Source organism: Giraffa tippelskirchi, chromosome 2, assembly GCF_054371585.1.
Source record: "Giraffa tippelskirchi isolate mGirTip1 chromosome 2, T2T-mGirTip1v1.2.pri, whole genome shotgun sequence".
Lineage (NCBI taxonomy): Eukaryota > Metazoa > Chordata > Mammalia > Artiodactyla > Giraffidae > Giraffa > Giraffa tippelskirchi.
Window position 1 is genome coordinate 2,482,278 of NC_137276.1, and position 10,293 is coordinate 2,492,570.

Below are 10,293 nucleotides of genomic sequence, written 5' to 3' on the forward strand. Positions count from 1 at the left end.
GTACCAGCTTAGAGCAGAAGTTGTCAAACTGAACTGAAAGCCCCTGTTTGGAGAAACCACCCCTCTGTCTGGATAAAATACCAAATGCCCCAGTCCAGGGGATGCGCCGGAAGAGGAGCGTGGTCAGCTGACTTGGTGGGGTGAGCAGGGATGTACCCTCACGTCTCACTGCAGTAAATGTGCAACCTCCGCTGAGTTCTAGCAGTAATAGTAGAGAGCACTTAATGAGCACTTACAGCATGCCAGGGCTTCCCTCATAGCTCAGTTGGTAAAGAACCCGCCTGCAATGTAGGAGACTCCAGTTTGATTCCTGGGTTGGGAAGATCCCCTGGAGAAGGGATAGGCTACCCACTCCAGTATTCTTGGGCTTCCCCTGTGGCTCAGCTGGTAAAGAATCCACCTGCAATGTGGGAGACCTGGGTTCAATCCCTGGGTTGGGAAGATCCCCTGGAGAAGGAAAAGGCTACCCTCTCCAGTATTCTGGTCTGGAAAATTCCATGGACTGTAGAGTCCATGGGGTCGCAAAGAGTTGGACACAATGGAGCGAATTTCACTTTCACTCACACTTTCACTTTACAGCATGCCAGGCCCTGCTCTCAATGCTCGACAGAGACCATCTCATTTAACCTTCTATCATGCCTAAAACACCTGCTGCATGGAGAGGCTACCATCCCCACCCCACAGATGACAAAGCAGAAGTGCAGAGTCAGCACCCCTATTTCAGCCAGACCCAAGAGATGACCCTGACCATGGAGCCCATGGAGCCCATGGAGCCCATGGAGCCAGGACTTTAGGCTGCCCCACATCTCCGAGCTCTGGCCCACTGCTCCCTCCTGCACTCAGGTAGGATAGGGCCTCCAAACACTGCACTGAGGCTTGGGGAAGTGGTTGCATTCTCGGAAAGGAATTGGCCTGCTCTCTGAATCGGTGGGGACCTCCTCGTGTGTTAGTTGCTCAGGCACGTTTGACTCTTTGCAACTCCATGGACTGTAGCCCACCAGGCTCCTCTGTCCATGGGATTTCCCAGGCAAGAATACTGAAGTGGGTAGCCATTTCTTTCTCCAGGGGATCTTCCTGACCCAGGGATAGAACCTGGGTTTCCCGCACTGCAGGGAAATTCTTTCCCATCTGAGCCACCAGGGAAGACCAGTGACCTCCTTACTCCTTTTTAAAGAGCTTACATCCCATTTGCATGACCTTTAAAATCTCTCTTGCAGCTTTAAAAATAAGTACAGATGACAAACATTTGGTACCAACTCAGTGCATCCCGGGGGTGAGGGGAAGGTCAAGACAGATCGTGAACACTGTACTTGAGGTCCCCATCTGCATGCGGCCTTTTCCTCAGGATCTCCAATGAGATTTTCATTTGGCCCCAGCAGTGTCTTCTGTCCAGGGGCTTGTATGAGACTGATATTGATTTTGTATCAAAATTCACATAAAAAATTGAAAGATTATTCTGTCTTCAGATATTCTACAGACTCTCTCAGCACACGGACACTCTCCCTGAGACCCGGCCAGTAAACAATCAGAGAACAGTCCAGCAAGGTAATAACTTTCAGAAAGTTCTGGAGCCTCTGGCTGGGGAGACCAGCCTGTTCTAGAAGCAAACAGCCCTTGGAGAGGAGGAGGCACGTAGGCCCTCCAGGGCAATTTCTCATACAGTCAGCTGCTCAAACTTCAAGGTAGATGTGAACTTCCAAATCAAAGGCTTAAGGTTGTTTAAATTATTGAGGTGGTTTGTTCTTTCCGCATATTCTATAGCCCACAAGGTCTCTTGCTTTGCTGAGGTATCCTTTCAGATTTGGATCAAATATTATGTTCACTTTCCTGGCCAGCTCACATTGATTTTTCCCTGAATCCCCAAGCATTGAGGGCCTGGGCGCTGAGCACTGGAGCTCAGCCTCCTGGACACTCACATGTTTGGACTTAGCTGGGAACGTTGCAGGAAGGGATACGGGATTCTGGTGCACAGACCTTGGGCATCGCAGTTAAGGGATTTTCAAGAAAGCTGAGGCCTCTTGCCCTGCAGTCACCCCCCGCCCCACCTCCCAGCCGGCTAACATTCCAACCAGCTTGGAGCTCCGGATCCTGCAGTCACCACCCCCGCAGCCGCTAACATTCCCCCCAGCTGGGGTCTCCGGATGCCCCACTGCCCTGTGTGTGTCTCTGCAGGGCTGCAAGTGCGGAGGCCTTGGGTGTGAGTGGGAGCAGCTTTGCCTCTGTCCGTCCTTCCACCTAACTTTCTCTTCTTCGGTGGTCTGATTAACCATCTGCTCTGGCTGGAAACCTCCTCCACGCACATCAACAGAACTGCAGTTGCAGCTGCCTACACACTGGCTCAAAAGCCATCGATTGCCGAGCCCTGATTACAGTGATCAGCACTAAGCCTGTAACACACATATCTGGAGATAAGGGGAGTGATCGCATTCATTACTTAAAACGATGGAATCAGATTTTGCAGAAAATCAATACCCTGAATAAACTTCTATTTTTTTTCCTAAAGTAGGACACACAAATTTATTCAATATTGTGCACGAAACACAGAAAATATAGGACAGAATCAATATTACAATCCCAAAGTTTTTCCTTGAACTTAATTTGGAGTGGACCTTCCCTGATGTGTCTCATGAATCACACTCATCAACCACACATGCAACGCACACCTAACCCCCGGTGATGGAGACTGCGGTGCCAGGGAACAGGAGTGGCCAGAACGGGGGCCCTGCCCTCCAGGAGACCATGGCTTGGTGAGGAGAGCACCATCCGGGGCAGGCAGGTCTCTATGATGTGGTGGACTCTACCAGGATGGGAACAGATGTTCAGAGGCAGGAGAGGCTCAGCTACTAGAGTTCAAACTCTGCTGAGTTGAACATTGAGGGGTAACTCCACTGGATCATAGATTTTGTAGCCAGTAAGTCATGTGCCGATGCCCTGAGATAAAGTGTTGCCTGAGGTCCAAAGCCAATGCATAGAGTCATAGACTGACTTTGGAAGGGCCCCTGCCATCTCCCTTTGCAGGTCACCAGCCTCCCTCCCCACTGAGTAGGAGTAGCCACTCTCCTGCAGCATCCCTGCCTCGGTCCTTGCCTCCTCACCCTAAAGGCCACCTCATCTCCTCCCAGGGACCACGTCTGACCTCCCAGCTCCCTGTGGCTCCCCACCCAGGATACCTTGGACCTGGGTTCAGATGATTCCTCCTGAGGGTGGCTGGGCCACATCTCACCCTTCTCAACCCCTCATGATGCTGCTCTTTCCAAGGGGATGAGGACTCTCTGCCTGACCTTCAGAGCCTGGCTCCATCCACCCCCAGTCTACCCGGCAGGACACATGGGTGTCCATCACACAGCCCAGCTTTCCCTCTCCTGCCCCTCACCCTCTGCCTCTTCCAAATGCACCCACCTCCCAAGGTCAGTACAAATGCCACCTCCTTGAAGTCCTCCCTGATTTCACTGCCACTGTCTCCCCAAATCAATCTCTCTTGCTCTGAGAAATCAGTGTCCACTCCGCGTGCTGTGTTAAGACCTGGTGCTGCCCACCACGGCTCTTCTCCACCTGCTGCCCCCATGGCTCCCGCCCTCCTCTGGGACACAGTCAGGTCTGTGTCACACAGAGGGCGCCTTCGTGCATCCTCTCACTCCTTCCACCAGCACCCAGCACAGGCCTGGAACCAAGCAGACCTTCCACACAAATGCAGATTACTGCATGAACTCAACTCAACTCGGATTTGAGAGGAGTTTCCTCAGTTCTGCTGCTCAGCACAATATACAAAAGACAGCAAACAGCAGGCAGAAAATACCAGATGTTCAACATTTGTTTTATGGAGGATGAGCACTTACTAACATGCCACATGCTCAGTCACTCAATCGTGTCCGACACTTTGTGACCCCACGGACTGTAGCCCACCAGGCTCCTCTGTCCGTGGAATTTCCCAGGCAGGAATACTGGAGTGGGTTGCCATTTCCTCCTCCAGGGTATCTTCCTGACCCAGGGGTCAAACCCACGTCTCCTGCATTGGCAGGCAGATTCTTTACCACTGGGCTACCTAGGAAGTCCCTTAATTCATAGAAAAACAAAGGTTAAAATGGTATACCAGGTCTCCTTTTGGGGGAAAAGGACACAAATAGCTATTTCTCTAATGGCTAGGCATCCTTTGGCTCACTCATTCACGAGGTGTCCTGAATGCCATCCACACAACTGGCCTATGTCAGGCACTGGGTCCCCACGAGGAGCCACAGTCACCACCCTGGCTCAGTGAAGGGACAGTCATGTATAGCATATAAATCCCCCCCTACACCCTCCCCACAGATTCCACTAGGAACACAAAACCACCCAAACTCCGGTGGTCTGGAGTCATCTGGTACAGAGACAGGTTCTGCATATCTTAACAGCTTGCAGGTACCACCACCCAAACATTGCACAGCGAGATGGCCATTACAACTGTGAGTCACCAAACAAGGGCACTTTACATTTGATACAGCCCCAAAGACCTAAAACTGTGACATTTGATTTAGAAAGCTATCTTTCGAAAACTGGTCTTTAAAAACAGTTGAATTTTAAGAGAAACTGCATTTTGGCCTGTGATTCAGATCTCACGAAATGACACTTGTTCTGGGACACATCTGCCAGGGGGACCCTTGGAGGTGGTGTGAGGCCAAGGCCCCTGACATACAGCAGGGTCCCCCGAAGGACTGGGAACTGAGGATAAGCCACAGGCCAGTCTCTCCCCTGGGCACAGCCTGGAGCTTGGCTGTTGCCTGCAGTCAGAGCCCCAGATGTGAACACATGGGCTACAACCCCTTCCCCAGAGGACAGACGACTGTTTAGAAACCTGTGGTCCCTACTGGGGCTGAAGTCCTGAAACAACACCAGTGAGCCCTGCACTCAGCAAGAGTCTCTAAGGATGCTGAGCACAGGGCCTCGGGGCTCATCACTCTCTCCCACCTCTGATCCAGGCAGGACCACCGAGGTGTGTGTGCCCGGGGACTCCACAGCCAGCAGCAGGACCACAGACAGCTCCTACATGGATTCACTCTAGTCCTGGCCCTGATCCTCGCCTGGGGAAGGGAATGCCAGATGTCTCGCCAAGCCCACCTCCTCTAACCTGTAAGGAAATTCTCAATGAGTGCTTTTAACCAAAACAAAAAGGAGGAGGGGAAGTTCTCTAGTGGCTTAGTTGTTAGGATTCCGGGTTTTCACTGCCACAGCCCAGGTTCAATCCCGAGTTAGGGAACTGAGATCCTGCAAGCCCAACAGTGTGTGGAAAAAAGAAAGAGATATCTGGAACATGACCTGTAGCTATTAAAGCTCAACATTCCCGTGAATCCTCAAATTATAGGATTTTAATTGTTTCATTACATTCTATTGGTCATGCATCACCCATTTTCAAGATGATCCCAGAAAAAAAGCAGATAAAAGACACAGTACTAAATTCAGAACCTCTTTCCTGATCAACTCCATTGGTTGGCAGAGAAGTGTCACCCTCCCACGCCCGACCAGGGCCAACCCAGCCAGGCAGGAACGGCTCCCAGGCAGGGACCCCAGCAGTCATCCTGTACCTCGGGTCCTGACCCACCTGGCACATGGAGATGCCCAAGAAGTGATCAGCAAATGGAAGGACGGCACAATCTCAGGCAAAAAGGATCTCTTTCTTAAATTTTTACCCTAAAATACACCCCCAGAGATTACCGACCAAAGTCTTAAACTGTATTAAAAACCATGGGGATTCTACACTCCCCCTTACTATGTGTTCTTGGGGGCTTTAATTTGACCTGATTTAAATGACTGCACCTCAATAAAATCAGTCATCGGTCCTGTGACCCCACTGCCCGCTCTGTAGCCCACTCATGGGCATGGCCCCTCTGGTCTGAAGGCTTAGGAATGTGGGCACAGAGCATCAAATGTGGTAGGTTTGTAGTTTTCCAACTACCTCTGCCAAGAAACACTTGACATTTCTAAAATTTATATCTAAATAATTATATGAGGCAATCAAAAGCGTTCAAAAGCATGCTATATGCCAAATAGTTGATTAAAAATATAAAAAGCATGCAAACACAAACACATCACCAGTTAAGTAGATTCAGTTGCAGGCTGCCATCAATCCTGCCAGGGCCAGCAGGCTGACAGACACACAAGGAAAAGGCTCCCTGTCCCATCCATTCAGTGAGTGGGGATTTGAGAGGGGTAAGCTGGGGTGGGGAAGACTGCAGAGCTGGGGGCCGGGAGGAAGCAGAAGCCGCTGCCTTGTGTGGCCCCAGGTGAATCTGTCAGTGCTGTGTCCATTTCCTGGTGATATCAGGACAAGCTACCATGAGTCTGGTGTCTTACAACAACAGAAATTCATTCTCTCACAGTCCCGGAGGCTGGAAACCCCAAATCAAGCTGATGCTGGGGTGGGGCTCTCTCCCAGGCCCCTCCCCTACCTTGCAGCTGCGGCCGGCCACCCTCAGCATCCCTTGGCTTGTGGCAGCATCACCCTGGTCTCTGCCTCTGTCATCACATGGTGGTCTCTTCTGTCTGCTCTCGTGTCCTTATAAGGACACCAGTTGTGGGATTTAGGGCCACCTGAGGGCGCACCTACTCCAGGATGACCATGACTTAATTTAACTGATTACACCTGCAATGACCCCATTTTCAAACAAGGTCACAGTCTGAGTTCTGGGTGGACGTGAATTTTGGGGAAGGACACTATTCAAGCCCTTGCAGGCAGAGAGGGCCTCAAGATTTAGGCAGACGCCCCAGAGGTACAGCTCCTCCTCCCACGAGAGGACGGTGGTGGGCTAGAGCCGCAGGTGGCGGCCACATCCACAGCCCAGCATCCTCCCGGGTCACACACAGGCTGCACCAGCTCAGCGGAGCAGACCTCAGGGTGCTCCCTGCTCCTCGGAACTTGACTCTGTCTCTGGTCTCCTCACTCAGAAGAGCGCAGGTCATGTATCCAAACGTTCTCCACCCACCAGACCACTGTGAGCTTCTGGTTCTTCAGGCAGACACAGCTTCCTGGTGGTGTCTGTCTTTCCCAGAATGGGCATCGCCCATAAAATGCTGGCATGCCACCCAGGGACTCCCCGGGAATGCGACACACTCTCCAGGCCCCTCCCCGCCATCCAGCCAAGCTCAGTGGTCACTCATGTAAACCACAGCTCCCACCATAAGGAGAACCACACTGGGTTTTCCGGAGGGCTTGCAGAAGGAGCATTGCCTGAAATGCCCTTTAGGTAGAATGCAGAACCTTCAGCAGCAGGAGCTGCATGGATGCAGGAAGGTGGGGAGTGCAGGGCATACAGGAGACCCCGAAATAGCCCCGTGTGGGTGAGGCTGGGTGTGTGAAGGGGCGGAGACGGACAGGATGCAGACAGAGGCAGGTGTCAGGGGACGTGGGCCAAGGCTTCGCTCCTAAATCCTGCTGACGGGGGCCCGTGGCCCTCACTGTACTTCAGGAAGATTCAAGGCTGCAGGACGAGGCCCCATCAAAGTGGCTGAGGAAGAAGACGCAACAGCCTGCTCCTACAGGGGTGAGGGTCTTACACTTTAAGCCAGGGCTTTGGCCATTTGGCAAAGCCTAGGGCCTCTTCTCAGAGCAGTGATTGCTAAAGGCATAGAATAATCACCCAAGTGCAAAGGAAATCAATCATAATGCAGCAGCGCTACCAAACAGTTTTTAGAAAACATGCACGATATGGTAACAGGTTCCTTACCCACGACTAGCTGGCAAGCCCTCAAACAGCAGGTCCAACTCTGCATCTCAGAACTGGAGCGGGACAAGCAGGAATGAATATCCAGCTGTCTGCAATGACTGGATGTGGCTGGGAAACACCCGTGGAGCTTCATGAAGTTCAAGGCTTCAGGTGTCAGGAACGTCATACGTACAAGAGCGCTCCCCCAAAAGCAGAGCCTGTATTATGGACAAAGTCCCTGGAAATTGTGAAATAGCACAATTATGTGTGCATTCATAGTGGAAGGAAATGCTAAACTTCAGTAAGAGGTTAATGAACATGAAGATGTCATTTATTTTCCCCACCTAGTTCAAAGATCCCCTGGATTCTGCCCTGATTAGAACATGACTGCTAGTGTCAACGAGGAAATGTCGGCCTGGAAGAGGGCGGGGTGGGAGGAGGTGAGGATAGAGAAAAGAGGATGAAGAGGAAAAAAATGACACAGCAGGACAGCTGGGGCAGGGCAGCCCCGGTGAAGGGAGCGCTGAGCCCAGACACGCAGAGCCGCCCTCCAATTCCTGGAGGGAGACAGCGCCACCTTCAGGAGAGGGACCCCAGAAGGAGTGGCTGTGTCCTAGAAAGGTGACAGGCTTCCGTGATCACGTGGTAGGAACGCAGCATCCATCCGTGATAGAAACATTCCATCCAGGAGCAACCATCCACCGATCCTGAAACGGCCGGGAATGGACAGAGTGACACCCATACTCGGGACGCTCCATCTTTGGTTCACCTCAGTCTAGGATAGTTAGAGTGTTTTACTTTCCAAGTGATATGATAATGTCTATAATTGCGTGTGTGCCTGCTAAGTCATTTCAGTCATGTCTGACTCTTTTGCAACCCCATGGACTGTAGACCACCAGACTCCTCTGTCTGTGAGATTTCCCAAGCAATGCCTTCCTCCAGGGGATCTTCCCGACCTAGGAGTCAAACCTGCATCTCTTACATCTCCTGCATTGGCAGGTGGGTTTTTTACCACTAGCACCACCTGGGAAGCCCAATATCTATAGTTATCAGATACTTACAAGTAAAAATTTTAGAAAATTCTCTGGAATACATTAAAATTCCTTCCATGTTGTGTGAGCAATTACATGATTTTCTGACAATTTTTTTTTCCAGTTTTACTGAGGCACGACTGATAAGTAAAATGTATATATATTATGATGCTTTGATAGATGTATACACTGATAAATGATCATAACAATTAAGTGAATTAACACATCTATCACCTCATATAGTTACTTTGCAGTAAAACCATTTAAAAACCATTCTTTTAGCAAATTTCTTGTGTGTACTTAGTTGCTTCAGTCTTGTCCGACTCTTTGTGGCCCCATGGACTGTAGCCCACCAGGCTCCTCTGTTCATGGGGATTCTCCAGGTAAGGATACTTGAGTGGGTTGCCATGCCCTTCTCCAGGGGATATTCCTGACCCAGGGATCTAACCTGAGTGTCCTGCATTGCAGGCAGATGCTTTACCATCTGAGCCACCAGGGAAGCCCAATTTCAAGTATCAGTTCAGTTCAGTCACTCAGTTGTGTCCAACTCTTTGCAACCCCATGGACAGCAGCGCTCCAGGCTCCCCTCAAGGAACATGCGAATACAGATATCTCTTCAAGATTTTGTTGTTGTTCAGCTACCAAGGCATGTCCAACTCTTTGTGACCCCATGGACTGCAGCATGCCAGGCTTCCCTGTCCTTCACCTTCCCCTGGAGTTTACTCAAACTCATGTCCATTGAGTTGATGATGCCATCCAACCATCTCATCCTCTGTCGTCCCCTTCTCCTCCTGCCCTCAATCTTTCCCAGCATCAGGGTCTTTTCCAACGAGTCGGCTCTTCTCATCAGGTGGCCAAACTATTGGAACTTCAGCTTCAGCAACAGTCCTTCCAATGAATACTCAGAGTTGATTCCTTTAGGATTGACAAGTTTGATCTCCTTGCTGTCCAAGGGACTCTCAGGAGTCTTCTCCAGCACCATAAATCAAAAGCATCAATTCTTCAGTGCTCAGCCTTCTTTATGGTCCAGCTCTCACATCTGTACATGACTACCGGAAAACCATAGCTTTGTTACACAGAACTTTGTCAACAAAGTAACACCTCTGCTTTTTAATATGCCGTCTAGGTTTGTCAAAGCTTTCTGGATATATACCCAGAGCTGGGGTTGTTGAATCATACGTCGGTTCAGTTTTTCATCTTTTGAGTCATTTCCATAACATTTTCCATAGTGACTGTTCCAATTTACACCAACAGGGCACAAGGGTTCCCTGTCCTCCACCTTCTGGCCAATGTGTGTCATCTCCTGTGTTATTGATAACTGCCATCCTAACCGCTGTTAGGTGCTTCTAACCTACAATTTGGTTTTTGTTATTGAGTTGTATGAGTTCCTTATATATTTTGAATATTTACCCTTTATCATGTAGATGGTTTCCAAACATTTTCCCTCATTTCATAGATTGCCTTTGCATTTTGTTGATGGTTTGTAGTGATTTGATATAGTCTCATTAGTTTATTTCTGGTTTTGTTGCCTGTGCTTCTGACATCATATCCAAAAACTTATTGCCAAGACCAACATCAAGGAGCTTTTT